Raw genomic sequence first — 22,585 nt, 5'->3', positions numbered from 1 at the left:
CTTTCCAGCCATGCCCCAAAAATATGGGGCAGGGGAATGAATAATTTCCCACTTAATGGCTTGATCACCTCTGACCCGTTAAACTGGTAAAGAACAGCAGGGCCAGAAGATTTAAAAGGTCCTTGAAAGATCTGGGAATATTTTTTGATGTGCAAAAAGCCCCAGGTGTTGATGCCACACACCACAGATGCCACCTGCCCCCATAAGCAAAGCAAGGGATGCACCCTTAGCCCCACTTTCCCAGAACAAGCAGTGAGCAAGGTGTACTTGCAAGGAAATTTAGAAAACAGAAAACCTACCAAAAAACACACCCTCCCAGAAAAAGACCAAAACCCCAAACAGAACTGAATTCTGTTCAGAATTATTTCTCCTCTGGGAGAGATAAGATGTGAAAGAGCAAATCACTTGTGACAGATGGCAAGGGTGGTGGGGAATGCACTAATGGGAAGCACACACATCCCAGGAGGATGAAAGCAGTATAAAACCTTTTAAAAAACTGATTGCATGTCTCTCTGGGCTGCTTCACTTTGGTTCTTTTTATAAAAGATATATTCATTTAAAGTTAAATCTTGAAATCTGTCATGAGCCCATTATTATACCGGTGCCTTGAATTGGTTTAAAGATATACCAAGTCTACATATACCCACATGTATTTTGGACCCAGATTTATACAGAAAACTAGGCACTCTTTATATTTATGAAATATTGAATTCAGCGCATCAGCAGCATGAACTGCAGGGAGCTGAAAAGCAAGGTGCTGGCTGCATGCAGCATCACACTGCAGCTACATACAGTATTTATGTTCAGAGCCACTGCAGCTGGGGTTAAAGGCAGGATTTTCCTTCTTTCTTCCCCTTTCCCAGTGGTGCCTAAAACTGAGGTTATTACAGGAGTGCTGCCTTTCAGCAGTGTTGGGTTACAACTCAGATTTCACCTTCAGATCCAAAGTTAATGATTTGTCATTGTGGAGATGCAGAATTTTGAGGGAAACTCCTTTCCAAGCCCTCATACCAGCTGCTCCACCTGCAGCGTGGTGACTCCCAATGCTCTACCAGGTAGAGCTCATTTTGGCTTCCTTCATTTTGCATTCTCCAGTTACACATTCTGTTCAAATTAGCATTTCTACAAATCCTGCACAGCCCCACAGCACACTGCACAGGTCCTCCAGCTTGCTCCAAGAGGATTAACAGGACAACAAAGTCACAACAGCCTTGTATTTCAGTTAAAGACAGATACTTCTCTCACATCTCAAATTATCTAGTGCACACTCCCACCCCAGAATGACATATCACTGCTGGTACAAGCAGGATGGCAGAGGAACTCTGCATCCTTTCAGGCACTACCCACCTCCTTAGCACAGGGAATCCTGGAATGCACTTTCACATTTCATAAGAGCACATGTAGTGTAATATGAATTTAAGATGCTCAGAGGGCTGGAGCACCCCTGTTATGTAGACAGGCTGAGAGAGCTGGGGCTGTTCAGCCTGGAGAAAAGAAGGCTCCAGGGAGCCTTAGAGTCCCTTCCAGTGCCTAAAGAGGCTCCAGGAGAGCTGGAGAGGGACTTTGGACAAGGGTCACTTTGGAGTAATAAGACAAGGTGAATGTCTTCAAACTGACCGAGTTCAGGGTTAGATGAGATAATAGGAAGTAATTGTCCCCTGTGAGGGTGATGAGGCCCTGGCACAGGTTGCCCAGAGAAGCTGTGGCTGTCCCATCCCTGGAAGTGTTCAAGGCCAGTTTGGATGAGGCTTTGAGCAACATGATGTGGTGGAAGGTATCCCTGCCTATGGTAGGGAGTTGAAACAAAATGGTTTTTAAGGACCCTTCCAACCCAAACCATTCTGTGATGGTATGATTTATTGCTTGTACCTTTTGACACAAATACCCCTTGCACCTGTTTCTTGCATGTGCAGGCATCCCAGCAGGCTATGAGATACAAAAATCTATCAACACTGCATGGAGAAAATTGCATTCCAGTCCTTAGTGGTTTAAAGGACTGATTTAATTTCTGAGATGCAGCCCACTGCTTTCTTAACAGCACATGCTGGTTTTACGAGACGGTCCAGAGGAAAACATCCAGAACACTTATCAGCTGAAACCACAGGTAGCACATAGGGAAGCAGATTAAGGGAATAACATGTTTTGCACTGGCAGCCATCCCCCATGCACACATGAAAAGCCCAGGGGACAGTTAACCTTGAGTGTAGCTGCTCGGGTTTAGTACTACAGATCCACAGAAAGATTTATCTCTAATTCTCAAACAGGCAGGAGTTTGGTAGTGATTCAAGGAAAACAGTAGTGGGTCCCCTTTCATTCAGCATTCTGAACAAGTGTGGGCAAAGAGGAAATTTCAGCATAAAACAGACACAGGTAGGAGCTGCTAATTTTGTGAATGAAGCTCAGACCATGGGAGGTCCATAGTTAATCATGTGTGTCACCCCCTGCATGACATGTTCAAACCAGTTCAGGAACCCTCAGACATCAGAACCAAAAAGATTTTACATCAATAGAGTCAGGAGGTGATGGAACCACCTTCCACTCTGGGAATTGGAGCTAAGAGAACATAAACAGTTTTTAAGATGGGTCTTGACCATTTTATGAAAAAATATCCAAGATGTGGACTTCTGCAGCAGCAGAGGACGCTGACCCAGGACTTCTCTCAATCCAAACATCCAAACATTTGTGCTACTCACAGCAAAACATTTTGATGTTAGATATTTGCTGGACCAGCTCCAAACTGTCATCCTAAACAATTTTCTGTGATCCCCACTGTAATATGTTGCTCTTTTTCATTACTTCCTGGTTTTCCATCTCTGGGTGTGCCTTACCATCGTGAAATCTGACTCTGCCACTTAATTAATACCATAACTGCACACTGTAACCGCTTGCCCTGTGCCGAGCACCATCCCCACACTCTGAGGTATTTGTTGCTGCGACAAGGGAATACAAAGCTTTACATGCAGGAGATGGAAAAAGTTAAAGTCAATATTTTGGCTGGTGGAAATATTTATGGAAAGAACCCGTGAATTAGTGAGCTGTATTCATTCCACTGACATTTCCTAACTGCGTTAACCTTTTGTATTTCTTGTGGTTGGCTCCTGTTTAATATGTTCTAATTATATGAGAACCAGGAAGCAAATGAATGGCTGAGATTAAAGTTAAACAACAGCCATAAATACTGCAGGACAGATTCTCAGCACTGAGCCTGTAGATGTACGCCTCTGAGTTCAATGCTGTGCAGATGAGACACATAAGGCTATCAGACACATGTGCAGAGCTCATTGTTTCTAGCCCACTCACTCATTTGAGGGCAGAAGTTGTCCCTTTGATGGCACTGTGTTGATGTTTCATTGTGCATGTAATAAAACACACAATTTCATTCGAAGAGGGTTCACAAAGGACAAATGACTTCTGCAAAAATCAACATTTCCTCCAGCCTTCCTACAACGAGAAAGGCAGGAAAGGAAAAAGGGATTCAAAATGATGATTCAGTAATGATGGGTAGATGATTTTAGAGGCTTTGGCCAACCTTCAGCATGGCTCAGGTACTCCTGCATGCACTGTGAGCAGTAGCAGCAATTCCATACAACGTGAGCAGCCAGTCACTCAGCAGTGATCTACAAGCACAGCAATATCTGTTACAAAACACACAAGATTGGAATAACTTTCTCCCAGCAAAACCTTACATCATAGGCGAACATAGACAGTTGCAAAACTTGGATCCACGAGCGGAAGATGTTTGCAATCTGTTCTAGTTCCGCTTGGTGCACGGAAGTGCCAGATGGCCACTCTGCTGTTCACCACCTCAGAAGTGGTCGGAGGAAATACATGTATGCAGGTTGTCCCTTTTAACCAAATACACTCAAAGCTGCTGAACAAGGGAGTAGCAGCAATCTGCTGTCACTGTTACAAACTCAAGCTGGCTGGAGATGCTGACCTCTGGAGCAATTGCACCTCTGCTGGAGAATTAGATGCCACACTCAACCATCACCTTCATTTTGGAGGTTAAGAATGACAACACCAGCCACACCAATACTTGCACATGGCCAAGGTGCTGTCAGTCTGCAGCCCTGATCACATAACCATCCACACCTGTATGTCAGCTTCCTTTGTCCACCATAGGATAGTATTTAAGATACTTACAAGTGGAGCAAGAGATCTAATGGGATTATGTGCTCTATTTCTAATCTAGCGACCTCCTACCTCCTCGCAGACAAAACAGAGATCTGTGTATAGCAACAAGGAAAAAGGGCATCATCTTTTATCTATTTGGCCTGTGTAATAAGTGTCCTCTCAGCTCCTTGCTCCCCTTGCTTCCGATATGATGCAGCATCAAAGGGATTCACGCATGTGGTTGCAATTAAATCCATGCTTAAACACTTTGCTGAACCCAAGCATTCATTGAACTACAATTTTTTCTAAGGCAGGGACCATCTTTTCCTATAAGATGCCTCACACAGAGAGTTTGACCCCAGTTGGCCTTCTCTATCCCACTAAAATAAAAATAAATAACTAGGAGTAATAATAATAAACGGTGTCACCCTGGTAAAAGTTTATTTCCTTTGTGTTTCCAGGAACAGTACACAATCTTCAAGGGGGGATGTTGTCTCCTACCATCAACAATGCCAAAAATAAACAAAAATTAAGTTTAAGAGTCACGTTTCAAATTTGATCGCAGAAAATATTTTGTGTGGATGCGGTATAGTTTAGACTCCGATGTGTTTCTTTATGGTCTATCTACTTCCTCAAAAAATATCACCCATAATCACTACACAACAGCCAAGCCTAACACAGCATAGCACTTCAATAAACATCTCTATTCCGCTATTGCCTAAGGGGCAAAAGGAATCCTAGTAGGTCTGTAAAGGATTTTTTGAGAGCAAATCTCTTGGCTGATCTGTTAAAAATCCCAGTGTTTGTGTTGCACAGCATTAGCAGAATCTGTTCATAGCCCAGACAGTCTCTGCTTTATTTTCAATAACTCTGATTCCCACCCCATGCAGGTTTTTATTTTAGAAACAGTTATTTAACACAGTGATCTTGAGTATTTTTTATGCATCTGGGAAAGTCTCTGCCTTTTACCACAGTTTCCCCTTTTGTAAAGCAAGTGTCATTAGAGACTTGAAACGCTTAATGCTTTAACACTTCGGAATAAACAGTGTTACATTAGCACAGGTGCAAATAGCTTTCTAATTATTATTAATTTAATAATACCGTGCTGCTGGCACATGCTAATTAGATTCATGTTGTTCTCTACGAGGGGAACAACATTAGAAATTTCCACAGCTGTCAGCTGCCGTCTTCTCACAATTGCTATGGAAAGCAAACAAACCATGAAGGCAACTCATAATTATTACAAACACTCCCTAACCTAAACCACGTTGTCATTTCTAAATCAGAGCTGCATGCTTGCTCTTGTCTGTGGTGTCAGAAAGGGATCAGAGCCAGCTGAAGGACAAGCAGCTATCAGATAATTTGATGACCAAGCAATTAGTTTGGTTTTAACAAGCTGCTTTAACACACATAAAGTGGTTCTCCGACCCATCCTACCTCTCACTATATCATACTGATCTTAGCATGAGACAACATTTGGCTTTCCAGTATTTTCTGGAGTTTTCCTGCAAGGTAAGTGCTATCCTGTTTGGAAAAGGCTTTGCCATTGATATCCATGGGGATTCCTTCCCCCCAGCTAGAAGAAAGGAAGGAGAGCTGCAGTTCCCCCTGCCTGTTGCTGAGTCCCTCTGGGTTTTTTTCATAAACTCATTCCAAGAACATGGCTTAAGCTCTTAAGTGATATTCAAAGCCCTCTGCATGAGGTTTATGGCTTTCAATGTCTGCTGAGAATATAGTTATAACTGGCAAGTTCAGAGGCAGGTATTTGGATGCTCTTCCACAAATACATCCCTATAAAACAGATCTCAACTCTGACATTGACCAAGACTTAATTTAAAGTGGTTTAGTAGAAGCAGCTGACAGATTAAAAAAGAAAAAAAGGTCTACATGCAGAGAAAAGCCTACAGGGCTGAATTTGCAGCTGAATGTCTCTCTGGCAGAACTAGAACACTCTGACTCTCCTTTGAACTGTGTATCACTCACTGATTTTGACTTCTTAAATCTAAACTGCCTGTTTTACCATAGAAGAGAGGAAGTCCTTGTTTGCTATTTCTTTTATATTACAGTTTAATTTAGATTTCATTACAATAATTAGGGTTTTGATTTGCAGTATTTCCTGAATGAATTCTTTGTCTTCTGTGAAAACTCTCAAAGGAGAATCAGGGCTGACAGTGTGGGGATCAGGAGGCTCTCCTACAGGACCCACATGCCCATGCATGTTGCATCCCTGATGGATAGAAATTACTTGTGCAGGGGGATGCACAGAGAGGAGGCTACCAGGGTCAGCCCATGCCAGCCTCAAAACTGGGGTGACACCATTTGTCATCCCCATCAAAGGCCACTCCAGAGGACTCCCCAAATTCAGCAGCATTAGTAGCAGGAATGGACCCAGAGCAACGTGTCTCAAGAGAAATCCAGTCCAGTAATGAGCAAATCCCCAGCCTTGCAGCACAGGAGCATCCAAGTAAGGAATAACACTCATTCACACATTCCCAACCCTCCTGCAGACAGAAAAACCAACATGTAAAAGAAACCCAAGCTCAGTTGGAACCTTTTTGGTTAAAGTGTAGTTATGAACCCCAGTAAGTTCACTCTGACATACAATAAGATACTCATAATCTTCAAACCATTACTGAATTTGGATGACAGCAAGGGCTTTGCAAGAGTCATAAAATCACAGAATGGTTTGGGTTGAAAGCAGTATTAAAGACCATCTCCTTCCAACCCCAATGCCATGGGTAGGAATACCAGCCACTGGAGCAGGTTGCTCAAAACCCCATCCAACACGGCTTTTTAGATGCAGTGAATTCAGACACTTATTTTACACTTATTTTAGTGTGGCACCCAGAGGCTCAGTCACATCAAGGGCCTGCACTGGAGAGCATAACAAGAGATACCAGTTTCCAAACCTGCAAACTGCTCAGTGCTTGAGCAGGACAGGGAGGATATCCACATTGTGCAGTACAAACACACCTGGATCAGCATCAGACAAACAGGGGACACGTCTCCATAGACAATGTTCTGTGAGAAACTTATCTGGGCCTTTTCAAAGCTCCCTCCTTTCGCTGAGACAACACTTCCACTGTGAGCCCAGAGGACTGATAGGAAACCAGGCCAAAGAACTTGAGCTAATCTGAAGGATTATATTTTGCCATTGTAAAACACTTGGAAAAAAGGCTGTCCTCAACCCCCAGCTCCTCCAAACCCCACGATGTTGAGCAGCTTGGTCATGGACACCACCTTCCTGCATTCGTGTTCAGGCTGGGCTCAGACAAACCAGCAGGTGTGGGACATGCTGGAAAGCTCTCTTGCTCTGTGTAGCCAACCAAGAAATGACTACCTAACTGGCCTCTTCCAGTCACCACATAACCTTTACAAGTCCTGCACACCACTGAGCGTGCACGCTGGAAAGCAAAATAAACTGCCTCATTCAGAAACTTTCCTTTCTTTTATATTGCACTGTGAAGTTTGAAACATCACGTGCAAGACCTCCCATGAGTGTGAAGTATGCTGAAAAAGACCATTTCTTCCCCACAGACTGATTCCCACTTTGAACCAAAAAGCTCTGTAACACACTTTACCTAGGAAATCGGATACAGACACTCTTCTCACACTTTTACTAAGTCTTCACATACAAGTTTAACTTTCTAGCCAAGGCCAGGTGGGAAAGTCCTACTATTAAAACACTGACAGGAAGCTGTGGGGTCATTTAACATCCCTACCCTCAAATAAAAGCTCCTCTTCCACTGACATGTAGTTGAGGGCTCTTGCTTGTCTTTCCCAACCACAAAACTGGCTTGGATGTTAATTTGAAATGGAAAATGTACCCAAATGTGACGACAGTCTATTAAAAAATATAATAACCTTAATGTAGTAAACGCTTTCTGAGCACAAGAACCACATGGTATAAACACTGTGGGCACTCATAAACCTTCAGTTGGTTTTAGCAGCTTTTCTTTCAGCCTACTATACCCTCAGCAAAGGACTCTTTTTTTTTTAGTTCATTGTGATCACAGTGAAACATTTTTCTTTAACAGTTACAAAAAATAAAAATAAAAAAAATTAAAAGCATACCTTGATGTATATCTTAAAACATTCCACCAAAAGTTCTCCTTACCCAAGCTGACATGATGCTTTAGGAACCTAAAATCTTCCCCTCCAGCCTTTGTAGGAGCCAGGGCTCATCTTCAATTACGTGCCAGGTGCTGTTCAGCATCCTAGGAAACATGGTGTGGGAAACAGCTGAAGCCATCACCACTGTAGTTCCCACAAGCCTGGCAGGCAGCAGGCAGTGTGGGCCTAGGGAAAAGAAGGTCTTTTGTCTGCACATTAGCTTTTTCTGAACCTTATGACCAGTGTAAGATGTCTCAAGGCTGACTTTACCTTCCAAAGGGTGGTGTCAAATATTTGCATCACCCAGAAACGTTGCTGAGGTTTTTAAACCTGGTCCTGGTTTAAAAATTAGGATGAAACAGGTAGAGTTCAGCTGCTGTTTATTGCACTGGAGAATTCAGGTCTTTTGTTTTATCTGGGGATATCTCTAACATAACTTAGAACATAAGTCCCTTAATTTCAATGTTTCACATCACCTGTTCTTGCTGGGCCAAACAATGCTTCTTAAAACAAACCAGAAATATGGAAGGAGTAAAATGGAGAGAAATGATTCTCAGCAACATTCTCCTGACAGGGATGGATCATTTTAGCGTAGGATAATTAATCGGCCACAGTCTAAACAGCTTCTGTCTTAAAGGACTTCCTTCTCCTCCAAATGTATTCTCAGTGGGTCAGAAATGCCAGTGCAGTATTATCATTCTGTCTTTGCATTTGAAATACTAGCTACCATGTTGGTGAAATAGACCTTTATTGAACTTCAAAGGGCCATAATTATATATCCTTTCCTTCAGCTTTGATATTTTAATATTCAGCTGGTGAAATTATTATCTATTCTAGCCACAAAGCATTTATTTATTTTGCTTGCTTTATCTCTGTTATTTCTGTGGTGGTAAGAGGCTGAGGAAGAAGCCCCCCTGCTTATTGGCAGCAGCAGAAAGTGGGAATTGAATGTACCAGGACTTTTATCTCCAGTAGCTGAAGAACGAAGTGTTTGAACTCCTCCTCAAACCCTAACGGGACTCAGAAATTTCTCCCTGCAGCCAGTTCCTCTCATTTATGCTTTTCAAGAGCCAGCCAAATTTCTTTATATAGGTTTCCCTGTGCCATAAGGGAGCACAGGAGTCAAGAAGACACAGTTCAGCATTAATGATGGCATGAATTTTTCATCTGAAAAGGGTACTCTGTTTTCGGAAGCTGCAAAAAGAAATTGTTGCTTGTGTTTGCTCAGCTCCAGGCTCACCAAGGTGGATGAACGAGCAACAGGGGTAGAAATATTTTATGTATACATCCAGCCCAAACATAAATACACACAGGTAGAATACAGCTCCCTTGCTGGCTGACAAAACAAGGTGGTGTTTCATGGGTCTACATCCCTCACGAGAGAGCCCCTGTGAACATTTTGTGTCCTCTTCCAGAGTGTTCCATCAACAGGAGTAAGCTGCAAAATTCAGAGCAAAACCTGGATTTTCCAAGCTCAACTCATAGATCTGGCCCTAACCTTCAACAAAACTAATGAAAAGTGCATTTACATCACCAAGAGATTTCAAAATAGAGTAAACCCCCCAACATTTTCAGAGTATCTCTGCATCTCATTGAACCAGAGCTGTAGTGAGGAAGTGCTGGAAATCACACCGGAATGATGTTATCGAGACATTACAAAGCAATTTCTATACCAAATCCCCTCAGATGCACCTGGGTCTCTCTCCTGGTGAAAAAGGATGATGGTTGATCCTGTGCAGGCATTTCTCAAGAGTCCTCACAAGGCTTCTCTCTCTCCATTGGGTCATTTCCAACCAATCTTGAAATCAAACCTGGGTTAGATGAGCCCAATATCAGCATATGGCTTTCATCAGGTGATTTCCATGCTGTTGAGGAACGTGATTGAATTGCACTTCACAGCATCCCCTGATGGGCTTCATCAGCCTTTGCTCTGCCTTGCTGAGCTGGAAACTGAGGAAAAGGGTCAAAGCGTCAATGTCACCTTTCCAAATTTGCAATGAGAAACAGCAGAAGTGGTAGAATTACCACTGAGAGCTCTGAGCTCCTTGTCTCACGCTTCCTGGGACAGGCTTCCCAAAATACAGCTCCTTTCAGAAAGTATTTCCCTACAACAGAGACAGAAATAGCTAGCCAGTTGGAATCAGACATGAGGGTCAAAATGCTCTATAAAATTGCAATTCTTCCCTTAAAAAAAATCAAAAATTAAATGATGGATGCTAACGATTGGCTTTCCCATCATTAAATCTGAAGAAGCTTCTGCTGCAACATATGGGGTGGCTGTCCAGGCCAGAAACCCATCTCATTCAGCCCTGGGAATCCAACCCAGTGACATGGGGGAGGTATTAGAAGATGGAAGACTTCTAGAGATGCATGTTTCCCACACGTGGTCTCGCACTGGCTCTGCATGTGGCTGGGTTTGTCACCTCTGAATACCTCCTGTGGCCATTCAAACCTTTGTCAGGGCTTGTCAGGAAATGCTTGTAATCATGGACATGTTCCCTTCCTACAGAGCTGTGCTGTTCTGTCCACACAGGGAACTTCCAGAAACAAAGGCAAAGAGCCAGAAGCTGCTCCCTGAGCAGCAAAGAGGGCTTGTGGTGCACATCCCAGTGACTGGAGTCACCCAAGCCCCAACTATTTCTGCACTGTGTTATGTGAGCCCCAAACCACAGCCTCACTCCTTCAAACACTCCAGAGTGTCTCACTTTCCATTTACCATCATTTACCATCATTTTCCAGCAATGAAGCTCTTGGTGAGCATATTCCTGGTCAGCTGCAGGAGCCTGCTGTCTCTTTCCAGGATTAAGTTGTTTATCTTCTTACATGGGCCTTCAGGAAAGCTATGATCCTGTTTATGTCACAGTGTTGCCGTTTTCCAGAAACATTAATGCCTGAAAAAAATAGTGGAGCACCATCTGGAAGAATGGGGACATTTGCTGAAGCAGAGAGGTGACCAAGAGCCAAAGGCCCATTCTGTTGAGCAATGGCTTGGCTTGGTTCTCCAGCTCACAGTCAACTGAGGGATGCTCAGCACAGGAAAGACACAACAGCCTCCTAAAACCAAATCAGGCAGTTATGTACTTAACAGGAATTTGGGAAGGAGGAGCATGGGGAACATCATAGGGCACATTCTTTTTGCAAATGAAAGAACTTGGTCTTTAGCAGTACCACAAAATCTTGGGAGTTTATTTGCAAATTTTCATACAAAAATGACTTTGTATTCGGAAATGTTAACGTCTGACTTTCAGCCCCTGAAAAGATGCAAAGGAAATGGAAATCCAAACAAGTAGCATATACCATGCCCTCGGCTCCACCAACAAAAATATTTGGCTTCCACTTGCAGTTATCCCAATCATAAAGAAGATAGGGTTGCAGGAATGTAAGTCAAAGTGAATGTTAAATTTACATTAGACATTTGTTAATTAGCCAGCAAATGAATCACCCCCATGGGCTGGCATGGTCCACACAATTTAAACCAAACACTGTTGTGTCAAGTTTAACTGTTGCCTTGGAACTGACTAAGCAGAAACATTCCAAAATGGAATTATTAATAAGAATTTCTTGTATTATTAAAAACATCAAGATTAAAATACCACAGTGGACATTTACAGGCAGGGAAGTAGGAGGGAGACTCAGTAGGTGTTTATTAAATCCATTTCCACATCCAGCCTCAGTGTGCTCTCCATTCCCCTGCAAGCAAAAGCCCTCTTTTATCTGGAATCTACCCCTGTGGGTACCTCTTCAATTATTACACCCTGGTCAGTATGATTTGTTGGCTTAATCAATATTCAGGTTAAACACTAATTTCTTTTAGCAAGAAGGAACTCTGTCACACTTCTTGACGTGTTGTGCAAATGCATTAAGGGACCAAAATATTTTCCTGGGATGTTAAAGGAACATTCCTGAGACTGTGCCTCAGTGGGTAGCTTAGAGCTGGAAGGGTGGTAGCGTGCACAAATCTTGGCTACTGCGTCTTCCTCTTCCTCCTGAAGTTGCTGACACCTTAGAAATAGCTTTGGGAGGACTAAGGAATCACTGTGGCCTCTTTTCCTGATCCCACATGGCTTTTCCACTGGGTTTTCTCCCCACTGAACAGCCAAACCACCCAAACAAAGCTACCAGGGTTCTGGCTTTACTATTGACACAGGGACCCTGGTAAACTTTCTTGTACACCAACATCTGAGACTCAAGTGCCCCAAGACCTTCAGAAAAGGATATAATTTTTTTTTCACTTCCTTTGAGCCTAGGCCAAAAGCCAAAGTCATAAATGGAAACAGTTATTCTGGGCTCAATATCACCTTTTGTGCAATGACAAAAATAATGTGTTGTTGAACTGTTTGGCATGACTGCCCGAGCATATGACAAGAGGCTAATTACTTTTGAAGCCAAATCCACTTGAGAAAACAAGAATTCAACTTACAGGAACTCATATTTTGCCAGTTTTGCTGCTCCAAATGCATATTTTCTTCTGGTTTTCCTCTGTCTCGTGACATCCTTTCCTTCTTTTTTTAAATTCTAATGCACAGTTTGCTGCTGAACTTGCAGGCAATCTCTACTGTCCCCCTCTCAGTCTCGCTCACCCCATGTGATAACCAAACCCGTCCTGCAGAGCTGAACTCTTTTTCCACCATCACACAAAACATTTAATCACTCAACACATTTGTTTGCAGCTGTCTTTCATCACCAACCCCTCACTCTGCTGGCTCCTCAGAGCAGAGGGAAAATTTAGTTTTCCACTAATGAAGGTATAAAGCAGGTAATTTTTTTGTCCTTTGGTCCCCAGAAAATTTTGCTTTATTTTACTGGGAAAACAAAAAATTTAGTGAAATGCTTGGGCTGCTATTTTGGTCATAAGGTGGGTAAACAAATGCAGCTCTTCAGGGAAGAAGTAGATTTCAGATTTTTAAGCAAGTTTAGCAAAATCAAATAGTTTCTTCATAACACAAGTTGGTCATTCCTATAGATGTGTAGTTCTTCAGGGTAGGTACAGCTACTGATTTATTATGAATTATTATATGGATTCTTCTGCTGCTCCTCTCAAACCATTCCCTTGTTTGCTTATTCATATAAATGCTAAAGAAAAAAACCCACAACAACATCAACAACAAAACAGACCCAAACAAAATCCCAAGAAATGAACAGCCAACTAAACGTGACTCAGAGGTTTGCAAAAAGATTTGCTTTAAGTGATGTTCCCAAGTCTGAGACTGCAAACACAGTGTGGGGTTTTCTGCTCTGTGAAATTTGCTTTGCACCTGATATTTGGGAGGCATTTTCCCTTTTTCTCCCTCACTGTTTAGCTCTTGCTTCTAATGTCAAACACAGGCAGTAGCTTTGAAGCTTTTCCAAATGAAAACGCCAGAAGAGTCCTGGTTTTCCAGACAGGCTGCCAACTGCAGCAATCATTAATTTTACATGCTAATTTTAAAGTTGATTGTTTTTGTGTCTTCGCCTTCAAAGGCAGCCCTAATGAAAAACCTAAAATATACTTAAAAAGCTAGAAAATAATTTTGTTAAAATGTCTTTTCTTGCAAAAAGTGCTATTATTTTTATTTTAAGGAACACAAGTTTCCATCCTATAGCTTGCATAAATGTTGCTGAAGATTTCCATACCAAATATTTGGTTTATTCCAGAGAAGTCTTTAAAAAAATAATAAAAAAAATCAGATTAAAAGCGTTTTCATTCATTCCACTGTTGGCACTATGGATGTTATTAGTGAAGTGTGCATGTAACATATGTGCAGAGCAATTATGTTTTTCAGTTACAAAACACTATTCATTAGATTAAATAAAATGACAGAGATTTTGGTCTGGTTCTGCCCTCAGATATTACACAGTCACTTGACTGGAGTACAATTTTGACTGTTTTCCCAGCTCATCAGCACATTAAAACCAGCTGTGGGTCTTGATAAATTGTTTCAGCAGAACCCACTGAAAATATCTGTATTTTCCTTCCTCCCAGCCCAACAAATGAAACTTTGAGGTCATTATAGTAGTTTTAATTACAATTTGGTAGGGATGTCCTTCACAGAAAATGGTAGTTCCATAAACAATATGTTTCTTCTGTCATATTAGATTTCTTTATTTCAATTGTAAATTCACAAAACCATGTGCTTCCTATTTTAGCTCCTGGACCCCCTGCTAAATTTATACACATGAAGGAGTGGTAGCACAGGGAGAGCAGCAGCCAGGAGTGTCCAGAGCCTTATTTCTGCTTGTGAAAACATGTTTATTCATTCTGCAAACGAAAAGAGGAAAGAAAAAAAATTGGGGCGGGGGGAAGGGGGAGAAGGGGAGGGGTGGAGAGGAAAACAAAAGAAAACCAAAGCAGAACTCAGCAAACTGGGAGCAAAATTAGGCGGGTGTCAAGACAGAGCCCCAAAGTGATAGAGGTTTGTAAATGTATAACAACTGCATTAGCAGCGAGCCTCATACATGGCTCTAAAGTGAAACCAGCTGCCAGCGCCTGGCTCCCACCGCCTCGCAGCAGAGGCTCTGGGACACGTCACACAAAAGTTCCCCAGAGCTGCAAACAATTACCCTGGTTTCTTATTTGTTCCATTTTATCAAAGCCTCCAGGCTGGAGGAGAGAAAAGAGAGGAAAAGAGAAATTTGAAGGGAAAAAGGATTACAATAGTTAAAAAGGGCTTCAGTTTGGTTTAGTTTAGTCTCACTGAGTTAAATCCAAGAAGGGGTTTCCATATCCCACTCTCACATCTCTCTACTAGGGAAAATTTAAGTCCCTCTTCAATCTGCAGTAGCATTTAGGCTGTATTTTAGCAGAGCCCTTAAGCAAGTGCCTAATTTTAAGCACCTGATTTATTCTATTCACTGCAGGCTGAGTCCGCCAGGGGGTGATGCAAAGAGTAGATAAACACTGACTCGACTTTACTCAATAACTCTCAAACAATTCAGTGTCCATAATATAAAGATGTCATTGTACTAGTTTATTGTTTCTACCACACGTTTCAGCATTCTGGACACAACCAAGCAGTTTAAGTGCTGCTGGGATAGACCTTTCCCATTAGCAGAACACTGGAAAAACGTATTGACAAACAATTGTCTTCAACAAAGCCCCAGCATTCCCTTTGACAATGTGCATTGCATTTGTAAGATAAATTTTGGCTGGAAAAGGAGCATTTTGGCCAGGAATTAAGTGTGTTTGTGAAAGAAAAGTTCCTCTGGAAACCCATGGAGTTGGGTTTGCACTGAGGAGCTCACATCATTGGCTTGACCTCGTAATGATTCCATATAACTTCACACAAACACTTTAATTAGCTCATCATGGACTGAAAACCATATAATAAGGGAGACATTTGTATCTGCCCCACCATGAAATGTCACTTGCGATAATGAATTTCATGTCTGTCTGATTAAGAGTTTATGTGACCAAATTTAAGTTTGGGAAAGATCTCAAAATGTCAAATTTCTCAGAGGGCAAACAAGTTTGTGAAAATCAGAGCCAGAAATGAACCAAAGTAGTGGAAATTCCAATTGAAAATGTTAGACTGGTTCCCTGCCTTTTGTTGACAGTTGGATTTTGGAAAAGAACAATTAGTGTAATAGGTTCTGGGAGCTACTGAGCCAGAAATTGAGAAAAATGGAAACCAAGAGAAACAGCTGAAATATCTTCTCATTCTTATTTAGATTGTGGTTGGAGCAGCTGAATGGCTGTTTTTTCTGGTCCACTTGTGTAATACTGAGAACTGGGGAGGGAAGGAATTGTCCCAAGTCGACCTCACAGAACAAAGGGGGAAAACCGTGGGACCAAAAAGAAAAGGGGGGGGGGGGAAGATTTTCTTTGGAGAATTGAGAAGTGTGCAGCATATTCTGTTGAGATGAATTGATGGCTCTGCTCAACCCAAAATTAGATTTTTTTTTTTACAGACTGTTTTTAGAGCAGAGGCAGGAGAGATACACTTGGTTGTATTAGGAAAATTGAGGGATATTCCAAGGGAAAAAAAAAAAAACAAACAAAAAACAAAAACAAAAAACAACACTTTGGATTGAAAAGCAGAATTTTTCCGAGGACTTTTTAAAAAGCTGTTTCAAATAAAATGGAAAAAGAGAAAGCTTTGTGATGCAAACTTGTTGAAATTCATCTGCTTTTTTTTTTTTTTTTTTCAATTCTGTTTTCAAAGGTTAAAAATTAAGGCAGTTGGCATAGCTTTGAAAAACCACCAAATCAACCTCTTTTGAAGGAAAAAAAGGAGAAACACTGTATCACACTTGGGATGGGTGGAGGAGTCTAAACCCCAACACGTCATGGCAGAGCATAACTGCCACACCCAGCCCAGGCCAGATTTTTCCTGAAGCTGGGATCAGCCTCAAGGCACAGAGACCTTCCACCTGCAAATGTGGGATTTGAGGTCTGTGGAGATTCTGTGCCAGCAAGAGCACAATGCCACCAGTCAAAGCAGAAGAAATATCCATGGGGTGCTGCAGGTGATGAGAAATGTCGGATTTGCGGGGTGGGGAGGAGACCTGAGTGAGATCAGTCATCGGATCCCTTCAAAGGGCCAGGAGAGGAAAGGCAGACAAACCCATTCCAATAAGCCAGGTGCTAGTGCCACGATGCCAACCAATGACTACATCCACCTCTTGAAGCATGGAGATTTGTTACCTACCAGGTTGATGGATGCCTGCAGTCCTGGTTCAGGGGCCCAGGCATATTTAAAGCCATCTCAAACCATCCAGGCCCTAAGGGTATTACTTAAAAGAGTTTGGGATGTGCTATACCTTTCTAGTATTGGCTTCCTATAGGACAGGATTGTTCCATTGTAGGGATGGGAATCCAAAAGACATCATTTACTCTAAGGTGTCAGTAGATTGGCAGTGCTGAGCTGATGGATGTGTCAACAGGAGGCTTCCCAAAACTGAGATATCCTGCAAGTGATAGCATTTAGTTTTCAGTGTTTAATCTAGACTAGTAATAGACAAGTGAGCATGGAATCCAGTTAAGAAGGACTCACAGTCTGAGTCCTTGATGGTCTCGCCCCTTGGGAGACCAGCTTAGCACTCTCCTGTACTCCCATAGCCCCATGGAAAGCCTGGAAACACAGCAAAGGATTCACTATCCTGACAATATTTGACTCTGCAGGTCTCTTGCAACATCCTTCAAGATGATGCCCAAGTACCTCATACCCACTCACCTGTACCTTATTGTAGGGCTAAGACACCCCTATGACCTGCTTCATATACAGACCCCATGGGAGCTGGTAACTTGTTGTTAGATCAAGAGTTTAGGAGCTCAATTCAAATTAAAAACGGTACTTAAGCTCCCTTTAAAAACTGAATTTTCTTGAAGAAATTGAAAAAGTCCCACTGTTGCTTTATTGAACAAGCCAATGGAGTTCTTCATCAAGCACTGATGTGGGCAGTGCTGGAAAAACCCTACAGGAGAGGGCAGAGTCCTCCCCTCTGCAGAAACCCCAGCTGACTTCAAGGGCACTAAAAATATCTTTTGTGACATGAGGAGAGGAATATGATCGTCCCCTAATTCTTCGCTCCTGACTAACAGGCATTACTTTGTGTTTCCAAATGGTGGTTTCCCCTTGAGCTGCTAAAATTTTATTGGATAACAGTGTTAAGGAGGGTCTGTATATAACACCAAGGACATAACAGTGGGGTCACCCCTCCCTGCAGCTGCTGCTGTCCCCTGATCTGGGCCGCCTGCTCTCTGCTCTTGGGACACCTGTAACTTCAGCCCTCGATGCTGAAATGGGAGTTACTTCAAAAAGGGACTTTTCACAGTGGAGAAGTGCCAAACCAAGACCTTCACAGCACTAACAAATGGAGAATTCAGCCACTTTCTGGTTCTCACGGTGGGGTTAGACACAGCTGTGCTCAAGCTGGATCTTGGGCCAAGGGCTTTAAAGCTGTTTAGCCTTCCTGCATCTTTGAAAAGGTTGTCAAGGCGTTCTGTGAAACAGCTGAAAAGATTTATTAATTTCTGCAGAAAGCTCCAGAATTTCAAACAGGCTATTTTGTGTGTATGAAACAGTTCTGTCACTGATTTCCCCTGCACTCAATCCCAGCTGACAGCACCAAGGTCTAACATGAGAAGATGAATTTACTGGTTGCACTGAAATCATCCTTCAGGGCATCCATTGCCAGTTCAGTTGTACATCTATTCTCCCTTGACTACAGCTCTAAGACACAAACCCCAGCCAACCATCCTGATTGCCCAGGTGTCTTATGAGGTCATCCTTTAACAGTTATGACATCATCATTTGGTTGAAGCCCAGAGGCAAAGTCACTCACTCAGGACCAACTTTCTTCCTTCATTTGGAAGAGGGAGAAGCATAGAGCTGAGAAATCACAGCACCTTCCAAAAGCAAGCAGTGGTGGTGGAGGAGGCAGGGAAGGGGTACATTGGCTGAGCAGTAAAGGTCTGAGCACTGCTCCTCCTCCCTGCTTCAGCACCACACTGGGAACAGCTGGTGCCATGCTTGGGAATTTACCGTTGGATCAGCTTCTACTCCCTCTCCCCAGCTGTGCAGAGGTCCACATAAGACCCCCAGCTGGTGCAGAGCAACATGTGCCAAGCCAGGAAATGTCCCAAATGCTTGGCTACACACTCTCCATTATATTTGCATCACCTCACCACTACAGCATCTTTGCCCTTTGGCAGCAGAGAAACAAGTTGTGCTGAGGGACTGTGAACCACCTCTCCAGTCACATTTCCATGGACAGGAACATTTCCATGGACGTCTTTGCTCCAACTCTTAGAAGAACAAAACCCAATAAGGCCAAAGACCAAAGATGCAAACTACATACACAGAGCTCCCTCTGCTACAGCAGGAATTGAAGTCAGATTCCTACAACTGGGAAACAAGGGAATCTAAGTTGCATGTATAGCTTGAGAGCCAGGGCTATTAAAAAAATCAAACATTAAATATTCTTAACAAAGGCAATCTGGGCTCACTGTGTTCTGTTTTTGTTGTGTTTTCCCCCTGTTTTATGCTGCTTTAACCTTCAGTTGTTGCTGTTGGAATCCTTTTTGCGCTGTTCCACTTGTCATTCTTCTTATTTTTATTAGAGACACTTTGGCAGAAGACTTATCAAAATGCGCTGAGCTTGTCAACAAACGTCATTAGCAACGAGTTGAGGCAGACAGTGTAAGCAGAGAAAGGGCATGGGAAAATATGCAATATAAAATAATTTTATCTGTCGAAGAAATGCAGCAGAATAATAATGGCAAAAGCCTTGCTGTAAATTATTTGCGCTGTTATAGAACTAAGTTCCCACTGTTAAGTGATTTCTAGCCAGGCTGCAAAAGGTCTGTGCAAGGGACCATATGCTCTTCTGGAAGAAAATGGTATTGTTTCCTCAAAAAGAGGGTCTGGCCACTCTGTATGCGATGTAATCAGGGTGAGACACACTACCCTCCACATTGGATAACTTTAAAATCTTAAATGACAAACTACAGACTAGATCTCCAGAAATCAAAATCAGTCCCCTGGCAAAAATACAGTTGTACCAGTCTACACCCAAATCATGCTTTCTTTTGTGCTAATATTACACGCTAGTATATCCAAGAAGCCCACACATTCAGCTTCGTGCAGGGGTTCAATCTCAACATGCCAAGCTGTTACAGGGCTAAGAAACTGTCCCTCTCTCTCTATTCTCTGCTTTGAAGTTCCCTCAAAGACATTTGCTTACTTAAGCTCATGCAAGAGAAGGTGAAGTCTGACCCCACCATCCACGGGTGGTGTCCACTTTCATAAGGGTATGAGAAGAAAAATAAATCACTGCAAAATGAACGTAAGCGAAGCCTTACAGTGTGCTTACTGAATTAGGCGTGAGGTTACACTGCAGGTTGCACTGGGCTGTACAAGAAGGGTTGGAATTCAGTAGGCTTAGGTTAATCAAAATAAATCATAAGGTCAATGGTAAGGTGAAAGCTGAAAGGCATCCCACCCACCCACCACAGTTCATCAGCAGCAAGCAAGAAATCGCACTCCTGGTATCCCGGAGGACAGGGAAGACATATGAGCCCATAAGATTTAGTCCTGAATTGTGCTGATTATAGCTCTTTGGAGATCAGCTTCTGATAAGTGAATAGGTCAGGCTGCTCCTGTCCAAGGCTAATGGTCAAGGGATGTTATTTAACCTCATGTGCTTCCATGGGGCACTGGAGAGGATGGAGGGCTGCCACGGAGGGTCACTGAGTGAGAGTGAGTACAGCAATAGGAACAGAGGTGAAGCTCCAAGGAGGGGAAATGTCAGAGGCCAACCCTGGTGAGCCATTGTGCCAAGAGGAGGAGGGCACGTGGTGGCTCATAACACATCATAAACACTGCTAGCTGCAGCTCACAGGGAGGGACAGGGCACGGACATAGTACAAAGTAGGGGAAACTTGGAAGAAAAAGGTTATTAAAATTTAAAATATTTTAATTGATCACACCAGTGATCTCTTCAATATGCCACTAGGAGTGATGGGCTCTAGAACGCTTGCTAAACCACAGGCAGGAACTCAAACATCTCAGATATGAAACTGAAGACATTGTCCTCCACGGGGCAGGGAACTGCCCTTCCATTGCTGCACAGCTTTGTGCAAGGAACTCTCGAGCACATATATGGAGCAGGGACACAAAAATGTTTGCAAACCTGACTCACAGCCTTACTGGACTCTAATGCCATTTCATTGGACTGAACTGAGGTTGTGTGTCTTTCATAGCCTGTTTTGCCTAAGGGAGTATTTTTATGGCCAAAATAATACTTGCCATATGGGAAAACCCCACAGAAATTAATAGGAGTACAACCAGTAGAATTGGAGAGAAATGAAATAATCTATGGAAATGCTGTGTAATCTTTAAAATTTGATAGAGAATGATCCCCACTTGCAAATACTTTTCAAGACATTCTATAGAATTACAGTGATGTAATTTGGTTTTAAATCCTATTCAAAAAGCTCCAAGGCCTAAGAATGGTTATTGTTTTCTTATTAAATTCTGTAAGACTTTTCCATAAGGAAAGAGCTGGTATTCTCATATCTCCACTATCCAAATCTAAGGGAATACAAGACCACTGGATTTAATTATATCAGGCACATAAGTGTCTTCCAACCCATTACTTGTATCTATACACATGAAAACACTCATTCATACAAATTAGGTGCCATTGGAATCAGTAGAGTTGAACCCACTCTGATGGGACCAGGTACTGAAAAAACTGTGGTGACTGACATGCTTTTAAAGGTCACAGAAGGGAATCGACTGGAAAGCTCTTATGAAATGCTTTTGGAGGTGGAAAAATACCAATGCACTGAGATGGAAACTGGAGGAACGTGGTGGGTTTGCTCTCATTTCTTTTGAAAAGAGCAATTTTTGGTCATGTACCAGAAAGGGAGTATGTGCTTGCCCCAGTCCAGAGCATCCTGCGGCCTGGGGTGGGGAGGCCAGCTGGGATGTGAAAGGCACAGACTTTAGAGCTGGGAATTGAGCCTAGGGAGCTGGCAGCCTGAATATTTCCCTCACCAGGGGACTGTAAGGTATTTGTTCTCCTCCTTTCTCTCTCCCACTCATTCATTTCAAATGAGACCTATTGGTTCACAGCGAGATCGAGAGGGAAAAACAACCCTGCAATCACAAAGTGCCGTTGTGAGATGGAAAAACTGGATTTTACCGAGCTCTGCTCCAAAAAAAATTAAGGGAAGAGGTGAGAGTGGCTGCCTGAAGCCTGCCCATGGGTCAGGAGGGGACTGTGTGCTGGTGGAACATGCCTGGGATTCCTCCACTGTGATGCCGAACTGGCCCTGGCAATTGCAGCCAGGGGGAAGTTGCTCACTGTTGTGAAACACAGAAGGAAAAAAGTTATATTAAGGTAATAAATGAAAGCAAAAGTGCTCTCTGTCAGGGGCCTGAGAGCAGGGGAAATCTCAGTGTGCGGTAGACCAGTGCAAAATGCATCTTGGCATAATTCTCTGCACCGGAGGAAAAAGGACATAAATAGATGCAAAAAAATCTTATGGCTGGCTAGTAGAGTATGCATGTACATGTCATTAAGAGCTCCAATCCCTGATTTAGTGAAGTACTTCAGTGTATGTTTAATTTTCAGTATGTTAGTGATGAACTGGGTCATAGAGCACTAATGAAAATGACTGGTGTTGATCTAAAAATTATGAAAAATAAACAAGAAAGAAATATATGTATTTCTTTTTATTATTTCTGGGGAACATTATTGTTTAAAAAATAAAAAGCACTTAGATATTTTTAAACAAACTTTCAAATTTAGATTTCCTACTAAACTCAACTACTCTTCCCAAAGGAACCTAGAAATAAATCCTGTAAATTAGAGAATTTTCTTGGAAAATGCTTGGGTTTGCCTTTTTTTTAAACACAAGTGTATGACTGTG

The sequence above is a fragment of the Myiozetetes cayanensis genome, unplaced genomic scaffold, assembly GCF_022539395.1.
Source record: "Myiozetetes cayanensis isolate MyiCay16 unplaced genomic scaffold, myiCay2020 scf12, whole genome shotgun sequence".
NCBI classification, from domain to species: Eukaryota; Metazoa; Chordata; class Aves; order Passeriformes; family Tyrannidae; genus Myiozetetes; species Myiozetetes cayanensis.
This window is presented reverse-complemented; position numbering follows the sequence as displayed.